The following is an 8,984-nucleotide window of genomic DNA, read 5'->3' on the forward strand; positions in this document are numbered from 1 at the left end:
ACCTTTCTTCTTCAGAGCCTATTCAGCTGTTGTTTGAGATAACACGTTCTCAGAAACCATGAAGAAATGCTCCTACAACTTAAACATTCTCAAACAGGATTCTCCATGAGGTGAAAGATGTAGAGGGCGGCATATTCAGGTAATAAAAGGGTGTAAATCTGTCAGATTAGTGACAAAATGAGAGTGTGTGGGATTAAGGTAAAGCACGGATGCGGCTTCTTTTTGCTTTATTACTCATCTCACATTCAAGGCATCTTTTTTGGAGGAGGTACGCACCTAAATGGATTAAAGTCACAATTCAGTCCTTGTATAAACAGACATTTAGGCATATATCCTCTTCACTGTATCTTTGTGACTGGATGCTTTGATGTTCAACCAGCCGCCCACTGTGACTTTCTTCCAGCTGCTGAATTGTCTGTTCAGCATAGCTTAGGCTCAGACGTTTGGAGGTGCCTAAGACTGCCACCTATTGTTCTTCCTCTAAAGGCTCTGTGCTTCTGCTGAACTGTTGGTAGTGCATTGTTTTTACAGATTAAAAGAGGCTGTCCACGAGGCCTCACAGCTCAGGGTATATGTTTTGTAAAAGTGCTTTTGTTTGACACGACACCTCGTATGTGTCTTAAAGTTTTTCTTTTCTTTCATTTTCCTGGGAGTTTTGGGATTTTATGAGTTTCTTATTATATATTTATATATTTTATTGTGCATACATTACAGGCTCCTGTAAATGTCAAGTTATCTCCAAAATGCAACGTTTGAAAGAAACATTTTTATAAAGATGTAGTTTTCATTTCCAGTAGATCGTTAAAGTGATTTCCGTTCTCTTTTCCAGTGGCACCTACTCAGCTCAATTCAACTCTACTCAATTTCAGTCATTTTCCAAAAAAAACAAACCCTATTGTTTATATTCACATTCACATTAATGTATGACTGCTGTATAACTTTAAACTCCCACAGTTTAAAGTCATACAGTTATTAGGGTTAGGTTAACTGGTGTTTCTAAATTACCCGTGAGTGCTAATGGTTGTCTGTCTCTCTGTTAGTCCTGCGATAGACTGGCAAACTGTTCAGGGTCCATCGTGTCTGGGATAGGCCCCAGCCTCCCTGCAACCATGGTAAGGGTATTTTTTACCAGACTCTACACTTTGTTGAACACTCCAAAAAATAACTCTTTAAATAAACGCAATGGAAAGGATTTCCACATTAATAAATGGTTTTCTATTAGCATTAAGTGTTTTTTTTAAGGACTAACGTAATTTGCATGGGTTGGATCAACTCAATTAAATTAAGTTCGACTCAACTGGAGATGAATAAGTTGAGTCATCATTAATTAATTAGGTCGGTCTAACTAAAGTACATTAAGTTGGAATAACAGAAGCAATATAATCACTTGGAAATTCCTTCCATGATTTTTTTAAATGTTCATTCAAAGAGTTATTTTTTGAGTGCAAGGCTGAGTAGGTATAAAAAAGTACCTGGTACCAGGTACTACCACCAAATGGAAATGACTAAAAACCACATTGAGTTAAGTCGAGTCAAGCCATAGGTGCTAGTGGAAAAGGGGCATAATAGTAAACAAAAAAGCTACTGCTTATTTATTTCTTTTAATGTAGGCGCATTTTATTAAGAGATAAGTAATCATTAAATACATTTAGAAAGGTCAAAGACAAAATTTGTGTTCTTTTAGCTTCATAGCATTCTGAGCGCTCTGAATTTGTTTCACCGCATCTTTTTCAGTCCAGCGACAACCTAACTTAGCTTCCTTTTTAGCTAGCAGTCCATCAGAATGAATACTCAAATGGCTCCTTTAGCCACTTAGTTGTGGGAAAAGAACAGGTAGTAAAGATTCTGGACCACATTTAAGACTATAAACTTGACAGAAAGGTCTTTTAAAGTATTTACTTACATGTAGACTATATCAATGACAGCATCAACTGTCTGCTAACCTTTTCATGTATGTTAAAGATTATTTACTGTAACCTGCAATAAGGGGAAACAAGTGAACAGTTACAAACTGAACAGATAAAAAAAGTATGAAGTTGTTATTACACTTGACTGGTTTAATCTTTTTTGCTTAGCAGGTAATGGCAACATTAAGCTAATGAGATACGTTAGCTTACTTAGCTATTCTAGTATCTAGCATTTGAAAAGAAGAAAAAATTCAGGGTGTCATTTGTTTAAATTCATAAAATTGTATTATTTAAACATATTATGGATTCAATTTTTATTCATTGTGTTGCCTGACTTCACTAATAATAGTGCTTTTGACTTTAAAACGCTTCCACACATTAGGTCTGTATTCTTTCCTTGTCTGATGTTGTGATTTTCTTTTCAGCAAGTAACTTTCAGGTTATGATATAGTTCAATGTGCATATTTAAATACAAAAGAGGTATTTCACAAATCAGCATTTGGGGTGAAATAAAAATTCAGTTCAGGGTCACATGTTCTGCACGACATTATAAACAGTAACGAACAAGTTACTGTTCTTGTTTGTTAAAATATACAGAATCTCATCGTTTCCTAACATTAACGCAGCGTTTACACCCTCTCACTCCTTGGAAGGCATACAGTTACTCCTACAAGAATGAATGTAAAAAGGGCCCCAAGTCTGCACAGTGGAGCGAGTGAAAGCAGAAACAGGCCTATAAAATGGTAAGCAGGCATAAACAACAAAGCTGTGCCTGTCGCTGAGCCTCTCTCAGCCTCACACTGTTAACTCGACTATAATTACTGCACCGTGCAGCAGGCTATCTGAGATTACAGAAGTGAGTTACACCTGATGCCAATGGAAAGTACTCCATACTTTAAATATTTAATCAGCCCCTTCACCGTGAAGCAAATGAGGCGAGGTAAAAGTTGCCGAGTGGTTGGAGGAGAAGAGGGACGGAGGGGGGCTGCCCCGGCTGCATTTTGTGCACATGTGAAATATGAGTGAGTTCACACGAGAATGTGCCAGCACACACACTCACACAGACACACACATAGCTGCACACAGGGGAGTTAAGTATGTCATTACCTTGTGATTTTTCTGTTGATAGATCTTTTGCAGTCTCTTATTTCAGGGCAACTTGAGCACCTCTAAAGTGAATATGTACAGCATGTGTGCGTATGTAGTAGGTGTGTGAATAAGTGTGTGACTGTAGAGGGTTGGGTTGGGCAGCCTACACACCTGTCCAGGGTCAGAGTTGAGCCTCAGTAGGTCTCAGCTACATCCAGACACCAGGCGTGAGGAGACAAAGGAGAAATTCTCCTCCATGTTAAGCCGGTTAGAGCTCAACCTGCTTCAGTTGAGCAACACGGGAAGTGACACAATCGGGCGCTAAACCCTGCATGCCATGTATGTTCAAGTGACCATGAAATGAACCATCCGCAGAGGTATATTTAAAGCGACACCTGATATGCTCAAAGAGAGAGCCCATCCACGAGGTGCAGCCTGATATTAGCAGTAACTACAAACCGAAGGTATCTGCTCTGTTTATTGGCACAAAAGCCATATTTAATTTATTTTACAGATTTTGAAACGTGCTGGTTTATGTAGTTGGTACTGGGATAGCCTTCCAAAAGAGCTACTGTCATGTTAAATGTGTGATTTGGATAAATGTGTGCAAATTAATTAAACAGTATATTTTTTGGTCTAATTTAGAAGGAGACTGGTTACTGAGACTGTCCATCGCCAGAAAATGAACAGACAGGTTGTATGTGCAAGCAGCTGTTACAACAAACTATAGTTTCATTCTAAAGTTAAGGGATCTCCAACACTCGCATGTAATGTGTCCTTTGCTGTCATCACCTGTAGGTGGGGTGGAACCCAGGAAAGCTGGAGGGTGGTGCTTTTTAACCATGTCAACATTGTAAAAGAATGTACTTTAACCCAAAACATAATCTTTTCTTAACCTTGTCCAAATCGTCTTTGTGCCTAAAGCACAAATAAACAGTGATTGAAAGTGAAAGTTAAAGTGAAACCACATGTGACTCAGACTGCAGTTTCCCACCCAAAAAGAGGGTGTTTTGTCTTCATAATCTCTCTGCTGCATAGTATCGATCCAATTATGGCCTGGATGACATAAAGGAGGTCTGATTTAAGTTTAGAATGAAAATTGGCATTGTGTATGACAGCTGATTGTTTTATCTCCCATAGTTTATCCTAATGGACATCTGGAACACCTAATGTTTGGCGGGTGTGTCTTCAACAATATGAGCACTGGACCAGCTGTTGAAAGACTGGTGAAGGGCCATATATTGGATCACTGACTCACCCCATCCAGAGCCTCATTCTGGTGGAGGTTTCTTCCTGTTAAAGGGGAGTTTTTCCTTCCCGCTGTTGCCAAGTGCTTGCTCATAAGAGATTTTTGGAGTCTTCTCTCGTTATTGTAGAATATTGTACAATATAAAGCGCCTTGAGGATTGTTGTTGTTGAGAGTAGAGCTGTTTCTCCTCCACATTGAAAGGAGCCACTTGAGGTGGTTCGGGTATCTAATAAGGATGCCCCCTGGGCACCTCCTGGGTGAGGTGTTCCGGGCCTGTCCCACTGGGAGGAGGCCCCAGGGCAGACCCAGGACACGCTGGAGAGATTATGTCTCTCGGGTGGCCTGGGAACACCTTGGACAAGCTGGTGGAGGTAGCTGGGGAGATTCAGGTCTGGGCTTCTCTGCTTAGGCTGCTGCCCCCGCGACCCGGCCCCGGATAAGCGGAAGATAGATGGATGGATGGAAATATTAATAACAACCTTTGCACTGTGTTCCAGTGCAAACGTTAGTGATCAAACACGTTGCATTGGAATCAAGTTAAATAGAAGTTCAGCCTCACTGCAGTCATTTATCTAGTTATTTCTTGGTACAATTTGGGTGTGTATGTCGAGGTGAAGGTGGAGGTCTTTTTACAACTCCACAACCACTTAAACAGGTGGGTGTGAAGATATTTACATCATGTGTTTCCAAGGTTTACTCCATTTTTCTGTGACGTTCCACAGCGCTCAGTCACGCCAGGGCCGTGCCCACATCATGATTTCATCACACGCTGACATCAACCTTGCACCTCTGTCATCCGAGAGTGATGCGTCCGAGGTCTGACGCCATCTCTGCCGTGTTTACTGGACTGCTCTGTCTGTCAGGATGACATCAGCACAGCTTTGCCTCCCTGAAAATGGTGAGTCAGCCGCTCCTGTCCGCTTGACAGAGAGGAGGGAGAGGAAAAGCAGAAGATGAAGAAGAGGAGGAACAACTAAGATGCAAATATGTGTGCCCTTTAGAAATGCTTTCAAGCTCGGTGAGATTGAACACTGGATGTTTTTCGCTGCACCCTCACTTTGAATTCAGGAGTATTTTAATAATTTAAATAAAGTTGATCAGAATTGAAAATGTGTACAATTAGTCCTTTCCCTCATTCTCTTTCCTGCAAGATAAAGATTACTGTGGCTGATCAAACTAAAGGTAGAAGATCAAAGAGACTGAGCCTAGAAAAAGGAGCTTGGCAGGGGACAAAAAGGTGATTCCACTCGTTTTTTTTTATCTTAATCAAAGCCCTTTAAGGGAAAGACAGCATTTAGGTAGTTTGTCAGACTGTGTGGTCACATAGAATCGTCTACGAAGGGCTTGTCATTTGGTGGTTTGTAATCCTTGCTGGGCTTTACTTCTCCTGGCCCTTCCCCAGAGAGAGTAAGTAGAGATGGCTGGAGGAGAGTGATGCTCTTTAGACGATGGATCTTTTAGAAAGCTGAGCAGGCAGAGCCTGTGATAGATGCTGCTCCCTGGAATAGCAGTGGAACTGATCTTTAGGGAGAGGAGGGAAAGAAAGAATAGGAGGTGAAGAAAAAGAAAAAACAGGCATCTGAAGAGTTTCCTCTCCTGAGATTTTCCTCCGCTGCTTTCAGAAGTGGCTCTGGGTGACGTTGCACTCTTTATTAATGCGTGGCAATTTACTGGGGGGAGTGAAGTTGCAGGCAACATGATGTCAGGTACAGTATGATCAAAGAAAAAGTCAGTGAGTGTGAACTCGGAAAGGCAGGCTTTTTCTCTCATGCCTTTGCCTCTTTTTCCTTTGTTTTCCTTAACGTTCTTATTTGTGCCAGTGTGTGTGTGTCAGGAGGAAGAAAGGGTTTGTTTCCGTACAGAAACTCTGTATGATTCATGTTTCCTCTGCTTTGATCTGTGAGCTGTGCACAGCCCCAAGATAAACCATTTCAGGTTGTCTAAACAATTTCCAATCACTGTTTCCATATTTAGGTTCTTATAAGGAGGAGAGAAGAGAGGGTCTTGCATGCTAACACACTCCTCTCTGAGCAGCGGAGAGGAGAACCTTGTTCTAGCCATTTAGAATGAGGCCAGATGGAACAAACATACATATGGACACACACACACACACACACACACACACACACACACACACACACACACACACACACACACACACACACACACACACACACACACACACACACACACATCTGTAGAGCCATATGCCCTGTGAGGTCAGCTTACTGGTACCCACCTCAATAGCTCATCTCTTTTTCCAAACACACATCTGCCCCCCATCTCTGTGAAATCAACCCAGGCCCACCCTCGCTTACTCTGCTCACCTTTCCAATTGCCCAACATCCCACTCTGCAAACCAGAACCCTTCAAATCCGAATCCAGCGCTTGATTTAACAAGAAAAAAAATACTTGTGCATGACATCATTCAGCTGTTCCTCTGGGCAGGACTTCATCCAACTAAATAATCCAGGCCAGCTCCATAAAGCAGGGAGTGCCGCCACATTACCCCAGCCATGAAATATCATGTGGTATTAAGTCACCGTAACTGTCAGCCTTCTTCCTTCCTTTCCCCTGCACTCACACATTAGCGTGCACACTTCATTTACTTCAATTCAACTGCCATTTGCTGCATGCAAACTGTAAAGAAATCCAGCAGCACACGCAATTTTTTTCCCTCGTCTGTCTCCGTTTGCAGGACAGTATCAGATGTGCAGTACTTGCAGCAGGTGGCTCCACATTAACCCTCGCCCCGTAGTCTGAGGAGCGCAGCAAAAGCGCAGTGCAAGGATCTGGTTTCATCCCCCCCTCACCTCACCTCACCTCACTCTTCCCTCCATCCCTCTATTCCTGCATCCCTGTGGACTCCCATTATACATGACATCAGAGCCTCTTGACAGCCGTGCACAGCTGTGGCCAGAGTGGAGCTGAGCAACACCCAGGCTCCACCCCATCCATGCTGTCCCTAAACATCGGTGGAGCTGATTTAAACCCTTGTTTTCTGACTTTTTGTGTAATCAAAGCAGTTCTTTAACATGTTTTGAAAAACAAAAATGCAGTTCAGGTAAATGCTGGCTTTTAAAAGAGTAAGTAAATGGTTGCATTCTGCTTGGCTGAAAACTGCCGATTAGCTAATCCTGCTGTTTTTGGCTGAAGGAGACTGTCCAGTCTCGAAAGATCAAATTTAACAGTGTAAGCCAATCAGGAACCTTTTTTAGTGACCAAAGTAAACTCAGTTGTAACAGGTTTCAAGAGGTTTTAAAAAAATTCTCATAACAACTTTTCTTTAATTGGATTTGTGGAATGTCACTTCCTGTGTGAAACATTTGTATTTCATCGCAGTGTCTTTTTTCACAACTGCTGAGGAATGCTAACAGGTGCTAGCTCTGCTTTCAATCTGCGTAATGGGACAAAAGAACAACTGGCGTGAGCACCTGTTTTCTACCAGGCTGGGAAACTGGATCTCATTCCCAAATCACACTTGAGAATCAAAAACAAAGCACCTCTATCCCCGGCCTTTTTTTCTTTTGTCGCAGCCCCAAGATAAGTACATACAGTTTTCATCCAGTTAACCCTTTGTGTTCTGTTTGATGGACAGCCTGTGAGCTGTGATGACGAAGATTACAGTTGGCCTCTTCAGGCTGCACCACAGAGACACCCTGTGGAGGCGATGCACAAGTATGTTTAGTAAAATATATTTACAAAGCATATCCAGTTCTCTCTAATTAAGCCACAGCCCCATGTTATAAATTATCTTTGATTTTTTTCGTATTGAATTAGAAGAAAGCATCTGTGCTTTGGAAACTGGAATGTTTTGAGTGAATCTTACTTTTTGTTAAATCATGCTGGTCTGCCAGCACCTGAAAAAGATGAAAGATGGTGGTTATAATGCATGAAGTGATGGAAAGATCTCAACATTGACCTCGTTAGGTGTCAACTTGTGTTATGTAGATATTAGCACCAATACACATCAAAAGTCAGTGAACAAGCACTTGGCGACAGTGGCAAGGAAAAACTCCCTCTTAATAGGAAAAGAGCTCCGGCAGAATGATGCTCAGGGAGGGGTAGTGACTGATCTACAGACTATCTAACTTTTATTTCTCAAACCAGCTAGAAAGGTGGACTAGTTCTGCAAAAAGGTCCATTACAGAACTGGTTATGCACTCACTCAGACCAGTACAAAAAATGTTAACACACTGGTGAACCCTTTGTTTCCAGGCCCTGGCTTTCCTCCTTCTTTCTCTGTGTCTTATAGGAATCACCTGATCCAGCTGTCCTGAGAGGTGCTGCTGATCCACAGTGAAGTCTTCCCCAGGGCTATTCATTTATTTGTCTGCCACCATTTCCATCTTAAAAAACATTGCTTAAACATGGCTGGGGGTTGTGACCCTTGCTCGTGAATGTATACACACAGTGCACATTTATGTATTAGTACACTGTATACTGTGGGCAGCAGACTGCTGCTTTTACTGTGCGACCTGTGTTTTATGCTCAACTTAAAAAAAGAAAAGAAAAAGGGGTAACAGCTTCAATCACCCTGCAGAGGGGAGTGATGAGAAAATTGAGCTGAAGCCACCTGAAAGGCATAAGGTCAGCCATTACCCAGAGCACTCTGCAGAAGACAGCTGTTACAGTCTGTTTGCACACACACACACAGACTCAGGAAGTCATGATGGCTGGCTGTGTCTTCTACGGGGTCATAGGTGTTTTGTGGAGCCATATGGTCGTCGTGGATCACC

This window comes from Astatotilapia calliptera, chromosome 9 (genome assembly GCF_900246225.1).
Source record: "Astatotilapia calliptera chromosome 9, fAstCal1.2, whole genome shotgun sequence".
In the NCBI taxonomy this organism is placed as follows: Eukaryota; Metazoa; Chordata; class Actinopteri; order Cichliformes; family Cichlidae; genus Astatotilapia; species Astatotilapia calliptera.